This window comes from Rhea americana, unplaced genomic scaffold (assembly GCF_003343005.1).
Source record: "Rhea americana isolate MKP2758 unplaced genomic scaffold, rheAme1 scaffold_49, whole genome shotgun sequence".
Taxonomy (NCBI): domain Eukaryota; kingdom Metazoa; phylum Chordata; class Aves; order Rheiformes; family Rheidae; genus Rhea; species Rhea americana.
The window spans coordinates 3,969,435-3,982,768 of NW_028186634.1; the positions used below are offsets into that span (position 1 = coordinate 3,969,435).

At 40.0% G+C, this 13,334-nt stretch overlaps 1 protein-coding gene across 4 annotated transcripts in view; it reads right to left on the bottom strand.

Moving 5' to 3' along the window:
- The window catches only part of DENND2B (DENN domain containing 2B), a 186,738-nt gene that overhangs the window by 161,555 nt on the left and 11,849 nt on the right, over positions 1–13,334 (bottom strand). Inside the window, exon 1 of one of the 4 annotated variants that reach the window (XM_085317184.1) lies at positions 3,578–3,635. The exons of the other annotated variants lie outside the window; for them this stretch is intronic. The gene's annotated coding sequence lies outside the window, so the exon portion shown is untranslated. Of the gene's footprint in view, positions 1–3,577; positions 3,636–13,334 lie in introns of those variants that run through there. 4 annotated transcript variants of the gene reach the window in all.

The following is a 13,334-nucleotide window of genomic DNA, read 5'->3' on the forward strand; positions in this document are numbered from 1 at the left end:
GTTCCTCAAAGTCATTGAGCAGTAGATATCAGCAGAAAAAGATGCGAAGCGCAGTCTTCAGTTAGAAAGAAAAGTCATCTTAAGGGAAACACAGAACTGAGAACCAAGAACTCTCAGCCCTGTTACAATCCAGTTTACACCACTTGCCTGCACACATTTCACATAAATGCTGTTGCAGCCTATGTATACTGGTTTGAGTGTGATCAGATTAAGAACTTCTGAATTCTGAATTTTCATATTAACATGGTACTACTGACTTTCCCAAAGTTACATGACCTTCTCAGTGCCTCAGTGCAGAGTAATAATACTTTTTTGCCTAATTCATAGTTTGTCATAAAGATACAGTTAATTATTAATTAGCCAGATTGTTACATTTTGTAGACGACTAATGTTCCTCTGAAGTCTATAAAGTTGTGACTACAACCTGCAAAGTGAAAGCAATAATGAAAAACTAATGCCCTGTAAAAGTTTTTTAAAAACAAAACAAACACATATTAGGCAATACAATATTAACCTTGTAAATTTAAAGTAATGCAAGGTAAATTTTGCTAGATCTCTGCAAGGGTACTGCAACTATCAAATAAACACTGCTTTGTTAAGTGGATAGTATCTGGTTTTGAAGTCAGCGTTCATACCTATAGTTAGCTGTGATTTTTGATGCCCAAGTATCTGTTCGTACCTTCTAATCAGATGATGAAACGACCGATAGAAATTCTACCCACAAATACGTGAAGAGGAAAGATTTTTCCTGTAATTAATGTATCCACAAAAATGTCACTACAACACCAGCAGCTGGGCCATAAGCTTGACCCACAGAACATTTAACAATGTGAATACAGACAACAATCTAAAAACTGTAACCGAGCAACCAAACAACAGGCTGTTTGATAACCACACAGCAGAGCTACCAGCTACACCCCACTCATTTGTCCACATCTGCAGTGGCAGCAGTGGATGGCAATGACTCAAGCTTTTCCTAATTGGACAGCCTTTTTCTTGAACCAAAAAAATTAATCAGCTTCTGGTCTGTAGTTCCATACTTTTTTAACCCCCATAAATTAATGTAAATAGAAGCAGACTGGTAGTATCAGGACCAATTCACCAGATCAAAAAGGGCTTGATTTTCTTTAAAGACTAACCCTGAAGTTACTTCTTGCTTTCAATACCTAAGTTTTGTGCATTTATTATAAAGCACAATAACAAAAAGTAGTAGTGACTTCATCACTTCTGCATTTGCACTTAACTTCTGGATTATTCTGTCTTTAAAATGTTAAAGTCCATCCTTTAGTACAAACACTCGCTCCTACTTAGTGCAAAACCAGGAAAGTTATCCAGGTAGTGAACATGGCACCATGCATTTTGAATTGTTCAGAAATAGTCCAGCGTATTGTATAGGTCATGACTGAAATCTCACCCTCAGTTACAGCAGAGTAAATGCAATCACTTCACTCAAATCACTGCACTGACACTAAATTTTAGTCAAGCCAAGAACAGACCAGTCCTTTCTATTTCCCTTTTCCTTAATTTCATACACCATCTACTTATCTAGAGTGGTCCTTTCATTCTTTCCACTTACAAAATCTGGTTATTATTGATACAAAGGCCTTCTTCCTGCACATCTTTCTGTCTGAATCAACACGCAAACTTCCATAAAACTTCTGGTAGTTTTGTTGTTGTTTTTAAAAATAGTTCAGTGCTTTCARTCACAGCTTGCATGCTACCAAAGAAAATGAACGGGCATTGAAAAGTACCAAGGAACAATCAACCTCCACAGGTCAGAAAATGGAACTTCAAAACACATTATTCCAAGTTGGACACCTTGAAGTAAAATGAACTTAGCCCCATCTGGGTGATTGGCAGAGAGAAAAAGATTCCATGCACAATCAAGTCAAATTCCTCGAAAGCTTTGCTTCAGTGCATACATTACAGCAGAGGAGCTCCCAAGTTGCAAACAACCCTAGTCAAATGCCCCAGCTCATCTTCATCATAGACTTCTGTTCCTGCTCCAGTAACAGCACTAAGTGGAAAACATGGTCATAAACCTCTGTTATTCTGATAAGCTTTCAGCTTATTAGTTAGTGTTTCATTTTAAATGGAGGACAAAAGTAGTAGGATTTTCTCTGCAAAAAGTTATTCCTTTCCTCTTTCTTTTTTTTTTCTTGTAGAAAAAATATTCTTTAGACAAATTGCATAAGGTACATGCAATCTTCCTGTTTGGAAACTTTTGTCTGTTACTAAAATCAAATGCAAAACAAACAAAAAAGCCATTTTTGATGGTTTTGCTTGTCATGCCAAAGCCTCCAGCTTCCAGTCTCAGAGATTTACTGAAATACTAAGAGTTGGTAGCAATATTGAATGTATTTCCAGTGACATCAGTAGGAAAGTAATTGTGCTGTAAATAATAAGCCCACAATTGTGGGTTCAGCTGTTTCTCGTAAATACTTATCCGTGTTAAGGACAATGCAGTATCACTCCACCCCACAGGAGATAAGGTACTTGCTCCTTTACATACAGTGAGTAGTTGCTTCACTACTGCACGTAGATGCAGCTATTCTCCCATGGTGCTCATCAAATGGGAGAAAGGCCTGAGCCACAGCCTCATTTCCTTTCTCTAAGACAGCACAAGTGGAGAAGCAAGTGGACAGTGATAATAAAAAGAAATTTGTACTGCTGGGTTTAAGCATTTCAATGCCTTTTGAGAGGTCTTGAGACACTGCGAGATGACCTAAAAAAGTCACAAGTTTTCAGGTATAAATAAAGGTTGAACTCCTTCTGTTAGCTTTCCATACTTTAAGCCTTTGGGATTCTTGTTTTCAAGCCTTTCTATGTACCTGCAATAGCCAGAAAGGATAAATTAAAGCCAAAATCTTATAATAATCACTGAGCTCCAGGAACATGGGCCTTAAAAGAAGGAGGGAGAAAAAAAAAATGAAGTGTTCAAAAATTCACTGTACAATTGCTACAGCTGACAAGAGAAGGAAGATTCTTTCACATTTATCACTCAGTCTCTCACACCATCACACTATATATAAAAACACAGTATCTTAGCTCAAACTTTAAATGTTCTTAGTGACTGTAAGTATACACAGAACAAACTGCTTCATCTGCCGGTGAAACTGAGGAGCATGTGGACCACAATATGGCATCCTTTAAAGGATGCATAAAAATGAAGGAGAGTGCAAAGAAATCAACCAGACTGGAATCTGAACACTGGAAGGTCAGACTAGCACACTCCTACTTGAGTGCCTGCACTGTGATATTTAATGACACACATGAGAGATTTTTGATGACCACTGGTAGTCTGAATCACATCTTTTTCTTTCTGCGTGAAAGCTGACAGCTGCTTCTGGCAGGCCACTGCCACCCTGTTGGGGCCTTGCCATAGATGTAGACTCCAACGGAAGACAGGGATTCAGGCTGCAAAGACACCACATCCTATCTACCACAGGACAGCAATCCTCTGGTCCACATCCGCTATGTTTGAGAAATTGGGTGAAGTCATAATCAAAAATGGTGCATCTGGAGACAAAGCACAGCTTAGAAGGGATCCACCAACCCAGCGCACGGCATTTCATACCATCAAAACCTTCTGGTAACTTCATGGAGCAAATATCAACATATTCATCAGTGCATCAGGCTTTTCTCAACAGGTTATAGTGAGCCATCTCATAGCCATCTCCATCCATAGCCGTCCCTGCAATTAGTAGTTTAACATACATTATTATGTGCTCCCTACACATCAGTTTCACTCCCCCAAAACATCCCTCTCAACTGCAGAAATGCACACTAACAAGGATCTTTCTTCCACATCAAACTGCAAGCATGCAAGCTGCTGTGTGCTCCTAACCTGAACAACCTGATCGGGACTCTCACAAAATAAACAGACAAAAAACCCACATGTGGTAACTTCATCCCAATTCCCAGAGAACATCACGTATAATCCTGAGAGACGGGGACATGTCTGACATGTCCCCATCTTTGTCCTCCACAGAGACCCTGCATGTAGGCTTTTCTGCAGCTCTATGCAATATTCAAAAGAAAATCATACACTGAATTGAAAATATTTTAATGTTCCTTTAGGGTATGTGCAGAATATCAGCTGGAACAGATTCAGGCCAAAACACTCTTCCTCTTCCCCTTTTCCAAAACTTACATTCACCCAAACTCTTCATTAACACAGAAATGTCCTGTCTTTGGTAGGCACAAATGTAATTGGCATGCAAAGGACAACCCAGCAGAATGCCTTGAAATTACTAATACAAGACAGTGGTTTTCACTTTGTACTGTTCACTAGTGTCACTACCAAGCAAAGTCTTGTGGGCCCTTAAAGAATCATCCCACCAGTACCCCATTACAGTGCATGACAGAAGGCAGGAGGGAAGGAAGACAAGCTGCTTTAATGGAAAGCTTTATTATATCATGACACAAAAGCAATGCCTGGAGACTTTTAGATTAAAGATGGCACAGGGCAGGGTGTGCCCATCCTGCACTACTGAGCAGTTATACAGAGGGGCAGTTACCGTTACTCAGTAGGCCACTATATGCCAGCAGAGGAGTTTACAGTCCAAACTTAGGCAAGTGGAAAGTGTTAGCACAAGACCTAGGTGGAATGACTGCTCACATAAATGTGCATAAAGGTCTTCTCTACCTTGCTATGCCTTTATGAGCAGCACCAAGGAGACATAGCCTTTTGCTAAGCCCATGTATCCTTTCCTGCGGATGCGGAAAGACACTGAACAGTCCTGGATAACTGWATGAGAGAGGAAGGATCACCCACAGCAGCTACAGGGAGCTATATGCTGGGACTGCAGGGGATATCTACACTGCAATTCCATTCCTCAAGAATTGCAACCCATTGCTCAGTGCCCCTCAAGAAGTACTGTAGTCTGCTTTGGCTTTGAGACATACTCATAACTCACAATTTAGCCTCCAGAAAGGAAGCCCTACTATTCCTCACCTGCACTCAGTAGCACCTTACTCAGTGACCTCACAGAGTCCAGAAAGACTTCTTACAGCGTAAAATAACATGTGCCATCAGCATGTTGGACTTTGGCCCCTATCAGGGCAGCTGTTGGGGCTCTGAGCGCACCAACAGGCTGTAATTGCCCCAGCCAGCCTGACCTGGGACCTGTACCTATGCGCCTGCTGCCCAAGGGCCCAGAAGCCCTACTGAAGCTCAGGCCAGGCCATATTGCAGGTTGGCCTGTGCTCAGCCCTGTCCCTTCCTGGGCCTGACTTGCTGTCTGGATTTACCTTGGATTTGACTCATCCCTTTGCATTTGCCCAGTGATCACTGGGCTGCTAGTGAAACCTGTCACTGCCACCAACTGGGTCCAGCTGAGTGCTGTGGGACAGCGGCCTGGCCAGCAATAGTGCTGTCCTGCCTTTGCTGCCATCACCCTCAACTCCTGGACCGTCCTCTCTCATGGGGCAGCTCCGCTCTTCCTGCTCTCTGACAGCTCCAAGTCTCCTATGTGAAGCACACCACAGTTGCTTCATCCCCCCCCTAGACTGAATCACTCAGAAGTATCATGAGCATAAGAGTCCTAGGATAGCCAGGGTAACTGGCATTGGAGGTGAAGTTTGGAGGAAAGAGAAGTATGTGAACATCTTTTTCAAAGGCAGTTAGCATCCTCCTAAGGACTATGGAGAAGCCTAAGAAGGAGCAGCTATGCTGGCATTTGAGCAGCTTTGGGAACTGGATCATCAGTTTTCCCGGCAATTGACTTCAGGGTATGATACAGATCTGGTTCAGACAGCGTTCAAAACATTCCTATTTACACAAACCAATGTAGTGAACAAAAAAGACACTTTTGCAAGCTAGCATCTTTCCTTTCAATAGAAACACTGCATCACAAAAACACACAATTTCCTGCTTCCAAAAGGGCTGATGGGTAAATTCAATTATTCATGCTTAGCGAGATTCTCAGCTACACAGATTTTCCTAACTAACCTGCGGTTAAAACCAAAAAACATACTTTAAGTTTACAATCATTGAGGAATCAAATTTCCAAAAGTGTCTGCTAGTTTAATTCAGTGAAACATGACAGGGAGGTTCTTCACTGTCCCATATGAAAACTGTAACTACAACAGATAGCTTTCCTCAGGATATGCAGCAATTCTTGGGAACACTCTGGCCTCACAGTACCCTGTTGCGAGCACCCACTAGCAGAAAATTGGAGTCAAGGTTTGGAGATTCATTCCTCCTTCTTAAACACCCTCAATTAAAAGAGATCTATTTTAAATTTGGGGTTTATTTCTTTTCTCTTCACAGATAAAGGCAGAAAAATCATGAGGGTTGATTTCAGCTAAAGAAAGACTAACTATCACTAACTGGGTGCAATATATGAGCTTTCAGAAATTATTGCAGGTTTGCAGTTACACAGTAATGTGCAAAAATAATATAGGCCAGAAATGTGACATACTGTCAATAGAGAAATTAAGTATGCGAGTTTCAGATCTGTTTTTTTTCAAACTGATATAAAATTCATATGGTCATATTCATGGCCATATTCACATTGGCTTTGTATACTGTATGCCATCAGAAAGCTAACATACAGCTTCTGGAGGTAAATCTGAAATCATTTAGTTTTGGTAGAGGTACCATTTTACATACCCCTCAAATTTCTAAATAACCTACTTGCATCATTTGTACCTTAAAAAAAAAAATCAGAAGGCAGAGATTGCCTTGAAAATAACCATGCCTAAGGCCTTCTAACATCTGTCCACATTGCTCAGTTTCAAAACTGAATGGCTGCATGAAGGACCAAACTCAGTTCCTCCAAAGGATATTCTGTTYCGCAGATATTTGTACATAATGGTGATCTCATTCAAAAGGTCTGTAATGTAACAAAGAAAATACTTAAACCAATGCTCAGCCATGAACAAAAGCCTCATGGGAACATAAGATATTTGAAAATGAATCCAGAAGTTTAAATTGTTAGCTCTCTGGATGTGGTAAGATTAGCCTATGCCTATCACACAAACTTTCCCACAAGACTGACAATACAAGAAGCTTTGGGACAAGGAACAACAACAAATGCAAGGAGATAAAGTTTATCTGAAACTAATCAGGCACTAAGCACTTGAGGAAGATTGTCAATTCCCCACATGTGGATTCTTTATAAGAAAGGGTGAAGCGCTAGTCTCTCAAACTAACAGATGACAGTGGGATACTGATTCAAGTTTAAGATATATATATGTTTTCTGATCACTCTTCTCAGTTTCCTCACAGGGACAATGCAAAAGGATTCCCAGCACCAGCACAACTTCTAATAGCCACTCAGTTTATATACAGTCAGTGTATTATATCTTCCATACGGAAACAGGATTGAGTGCTTTACTATGAGCTTTTGTAACAAAAAGGATAAGATTTAAGTACTTTGATAAATTTTTTCTAAAAAGCTCATTGTATAAAAAACACAAAAAAATAGGGCACATGCCCAAGCCAACTGAAATGGAAGGATGTGGAGAAAATATTCTTCAAAAGGGTGCAAAACTAAAGGAAAAAAGAAAGATGACAGAAAACATAAGGAAAGAGTCAAACTGAAGCAGTCTGGAAGAGGTCTGTGCCCACATGCAAGTGTCATGAACAAGAAAACAGAAACAGAACTTTCACATATCCAAAACTGTTCCCAAAGAAACCCTATTACCATCAAATCTAATGTGAGAAGTTTTGAGTCCCAAATGTTAAAGCATGTTGAGCAAAAAACCCAGTAAGATTTTAATGCAGACATAATTCCAAAGAGGTCACTGAAAACAGTGAATGAACAGGAACATCCTTTGTGAGGAGGACTGAGCCAAAAGAAATATGGCAACACTGTATTTGTACCAACCTTTTTTTCCTACAGCCTACATGATTTGGTATATTTGATTCTATTCAGTAACACAGCAACAGCCTGCTGTTCTTCAGAAGATTTCCCAGATTTCCACAATATTCTCTATTGCTTCCCGCAGACATTCTGATTTGCTAACTATGACTTGAGATCTTGGGTTTTGGTTCTTGACACTTATTCCTGATGAAGTATTAACTTTCCAGGTGCTCCCTTGATACTGCCCTAACAACATTTCCAGTGTCTTCCATAAATACAGTCTCTCTCAGGTCACATCTGTCAAAGGCTCACTTGTGCTGGAAGGCCATAAGAGCTGCTCGAGTTCAGCAAAAAATTGCTGGAGGAGCTGAATAGCAGAAAGCTGTGCTGATTGCTCCCCAATAGACCGAAAAACAATTCACATCCATATGCACAGATTTGTTGGAAGTGATTTGCCCTGGAATTTGAAGGGCACAAACTTGTGTAGTATAATCAGCTCAGTATCAGTTATACACTATTGTAACCAGCACTCAGCCCCTTCAAAAAGTTTAATTTCTCACACCAGAGAAGCAAACAGACCCTGCATTCTCAGCATAGTGATATGCAGCCCCCAGAAACACCCCGCAACTATCCAGCCCTCCTACGTTCTCCTGTAAACAAAATCAAAACAGCAAGTATTTCAGCCATTTGAGGGTAGCTCCCTAATACTCACCAAGACAAAACTAGAACAAAACAAAGCTTGGTGGTATGAACACAACTGTTCTCTGTTTCAGTCAGTACAACAGAACTGCCTGTGGAAAAATCTCTCGATTGCTCTGAGGTGCACAAGTCCCAAGGCAAACAGCTTCTCCAAGAGCACTGAAGACAAGTTGCTAAACTTGTCTCTCTCCTGTTCATTGTTCTAAGCAATGTAGCACGTGCCTTTCAAATAACAGAAACTTGTCTCCTTCTGTTCAAGTTAAAATCTGTATTAGCTTCCTCTAACTTTTTTGCATTACCAGTTGCCAAATTCAACCTGTACAAACACCCCTCCACAATCTCTCACATTAACATTTTGGATACAGAAGATACCAGCAGCATTCTACCTATCACTCCAGCTCAAAATACTGGTGCCAATTCAGATTCTCAGCTTTCCTTTGGTCCTATACTGAGGTTAAGTTTTGAGGACCCATTCTATATAATATTGTCTTTCCTACATACTTAAGAGCATAAAATGTTTCTCCAAGCTCTTACTCCCTGTTTCCATCATCCATTTTCTAAATTCTTCAAGTCAGTGTTTTTATACTCTCTCCCCAATAACGTCTTTAAAACTACTTCATTATATTTCTTCAAACTACTCTGGTAAAAATCTTCTTTTGTCATGGCTATGACTCTCATGCAGACCAGTACTGTTTCCTTGTGAATCTCCTCTCTCACTTTAGATGTACTTTATATAGTCATTGAAGCAGGTAACAATTTCTTGTATTACATTTCCATAAGCATCTAGAATGGCAGACTCCTAAATGAAAATCGGTGTTCTGAAGTTTTACGAACACACAGACAAAGGAAAAATGCCTCTCTGTGCCTTTTGCAGGCATTATCCTTGTGCTAAATGAAGCATAAGGATTTTCACCGGAAATGTGCTCATGGATGGCGGAGGGGAGAAAGGACCTACAGCAGATTTTGTTTTATCCCCTGAAGTATCCTTAGGCCTCCAACACAACAGCTGAGACACACTAGCTACAATCTCCTTAAAACTCTACGCAGTTGATGCGGTTTCCTCTGGCCAGGGAGGTCAAGGATATTTTTTGGCCAAGAACCTTAATGACCTAACAGCATTAGAGACAAACCTTTTTCAGCTATTCGTCTGCATTCCTTGGGCATGAGGAAATGAAGAAGGGGAAGCACTGAGCTATGTAAAGCTATGAAGGAAAGACAGACATTCCATGCTACAAAGCTATTCAAGTTAGCATTTCATTTATATTCCAGGATATAAACATAACTTTTCTCCCATGTGCAATGAGGATTCCCACATATAATTTTCCAAGACCAATGCTACACAAACATGCTTAGAGACCAACCACCCATAGGCTTTGAGAACAGTTAGGAGGTTTGTCTATTGGTCCATTTTTTAGTATGCTACAAATACATGGATCAAGGTTAACATGCATTTTCCCTCCTCCTGTCTGCTTCTTTTATCTGCTTTTTCCAGTCAAAAAGAGACCTTTGTTGTAGCTCCCTCCACACTAGTTTAACTATGTAGAAAGAGCAAAAAATGGCTCCAACAACTAATTGGGTTTTGCAAACAACACTGGAATATGAATAATAAAGGTAAAGGCAGCAACCAAGAGAAAAGACATTGAAGGTAGGCATGGAGACAAAACGCAAGAAAAAGTAGGAGACAGAGGTAGGAGAGTGTCGTGCCAGCCAGACAACTGCCTATGCCAATAGGAATGAGAGAGAGGGGTTTAGACACATGGCCAAGCCTGTTTCCAAGCTGAAATCCCCTAAGTTCCCAAAAGAAAGTAGAAGCGCATTTTTCCCTTAATCATGCATACTTCAACAAACCTCCGGAGACTGTTCTGTAAACTGGAATGATAAAATAAAATGTCAAGACGATAAATGGGGTATTGCATCTCTGCTGTTTGTTAAAGGAAGGCCTTTTCTGACTTCAAGGCAATAACAACTTCACTTTGTAAACAGAAAAGCCACGTAGAGTAAGCCTTGTCTTTTAGACTGACCTAAAGGAGGACAGTAGAGTGGGGCAGCACAGAATTATCTGGCTAGAGTAGTTACTTTCTAAAACTTAAAAATGAAATCTCTATTGCCACAGGTATATCTTCTCAGCATTTTCCTGCCATCCATTCTGAAACATCGTAATAGGTACTGTCCTTGCATTGTTAGAGCTGCTGATAAATAGCAGGAAGCAGTGTTATTATTTATAAACTGAAGGAAATTTATTCCAATTCCACCTCTGCTTCCAAACTCCTACTATAATCACGGAAAGCTGGACTGTTGAAATGTATCAGAGAAACAGTTAATGTTTTGCTGCCATTCACAGGGTAAGCATTAGGTCTACCTTAGCCTTATCATCTTCCCTTTTCTTTGAACAAAAGAAATCCACTGTTGTTATCTATCTGCAGACTTCACTTTGCATGGAATTGTATTAAAGAAGCTGCAATGTCTTTCTTAAACTGGAAATCTTTTACTTAATAAAAGTTTAATTTCTAGGAGAAAAGTGCCTGTGCAAACATGGTAAAGTAAGCACCATATTAAACTATGGCAAAGTTTCATAGTACTGTGAGGTCAGCTAGCCCTGTGGCTGGAGTGCTCAGAAACCCAGCTCCTTCACTGGCATATTAGGTGACTCAAGTCATGCAAGTGATTTTATTTACATCTGCTTCAATTTCTTAATCTACAAAAAAAAGAGATACCAGCTAGATCCAAGAACATGACAATATTCAAAGTTTCATTATTTGCTTTTAATGTTTGAGTGAAACCAAGGATTTCATTGCTCTGCAATAAGAGATTTATGTTATGTCCACTTCCCCACAAAAAGTGTGTTTTTTTAATTAGGCCTCTAGCTCACTCTATCCCCTTAAGAAACTTTTCTAGCATAAGCTCTAGAAACCTAATTCCACAGACTGTTCAGCATCATCAAAATAGCATTTTTTAATCATGCTTCACTTAATCAAAAATTTCTGACTAGCTCTAGTAACAGCTCTGGTCAGCTTTGTAGAACACCAGGGAGAATTACAGAGAAAAGCACTATATATGAGCTAGGTATTATTACTTGCACAAATACAAACTGATGACTTCAAAACACTTGCAGAAAACATCTATTAGACCTTCACTGAATCAAACACTGCCTCAAGTCATATGATAGTCTTCCTGGAAGAATTTCAAAGAATACAACAATAACTAAAGGCCTTGCAACACCTTTGAAAAATAAGTAAAAAAAGTGTGCACTCACACAAGTTGCTTAATCTACAGTAGAAATACAGCCATCTCTGAAGTGAAGCACAGAATTCATTTAACAGTACAAAGCCACAGAAGTATAGAGGGCACAAATGAAAAAAAATATATTGTATCCATTTCGAGCAAGAGGGGAAGTTTGTGGAGGCAAAAGTGCAGATAACCAAACCAGAATTTAAATAGTACCCTGAACTTGATGCCAAATTGGCCAGATAGATCCCACATTTCCAAATTTGGTAATCTTCCAAGGATGAGTCAAAAGCTTTGCATCCAATAACTCTCTGTAGGGGTTGGTAAGGGTGGAAGGGAGGTTTTCTCTGGTTTGATTTACTGGCTAACTTAATCTGTACTGTTTATGATTGTTTAATAGTGTTGGTGGGCTGAGCTTGTGTTATCTTTAGATGACACTTTAATGTTGCAGGGCAATCATTATTATATTCTTACAAGCTCAGAGGGCCTACAACTATCTTTTAAATCTAAGAGAAATAGTAACTCCTCAGGCAGAAAGGGAAGAGTGTTAAGTCACTTTAAGTCTAGTACCTGATCTACATCTCATTTGAAAACTATGGTCTCTTGCGACTTCAGTTCCTTGCTGGACTACTGATTGGCATCTTCTCCTTTCAGGGGACAGATGCTACGCRCTGAATCACAGAACCAAACATGCTCTTGGGAGGTCTCCTACCCACACAGAGAGCCTTTCCCATTACCATTTAGCCCATGAGAAACTCTTTAGCCAGAAAGTCTTAGAGGACCTTACAAAAACTAGTTTCACATCACAAGCCTTGCTTTGCCAAACCCACCAGTCCTAATTCAAAGCCAGATTCTGCACTGCTTCATATCCTGCAGAAGAATTTGCATTTTTTCTTAAGCAAGAGTAAAATGCTACCACACTGGGATTTTTTTTCACTCTTTTACATTCAGCAGGGTAAAGAGCACTGACAGATGAAGGGGGAGTGGGAATGCAGGCTATCTTTCTTTACTGGTCTTTCAAACATTGTTTTAGAAAAGGCTGAGATTTAGCCCAACTGTAAGGAAGAGCACTATAGGCAGTCATCTACAGATTCCAAGAGCACTCAGTTCCAGCTCATCTACAGTTCCAGGGGGACTCTCTTCATCATAGAACAATTCCATGGGAACTGATTTCTATACAGAGAAACCCAAAGCATCAAAGCCTCTCGTAACTGCACACCCATGTGAACAGCAAGTGAGCATTACTCAAAGTATGATATATAAACCTGATTTTATAAAGTATCAACCGTGGGGAAAAATGTACATTTGTCCCCGCTTTTCATGTCATTCGGTCTTGCTACTGAGCATCATAAAGAAGACTACCAATCGATCAAGTTTCCAAACTGGAAACAGAAACACTGGAAAGACGCAACTTCATTTGCACCTAAGAAAAATAGTGTCATGCTGGCTGCCTGGATTTTAAGGCACTTGCATTTTGCTAAGAAAACTCAAGTATTTATACAGCTCAAGGCTTAGACTTCTATATCCCCTATTTTGAACAACATTCACTACAAAATACAGAAGAAAGTCACATTTTTAGGAATGCTTTTTCCTGACTCA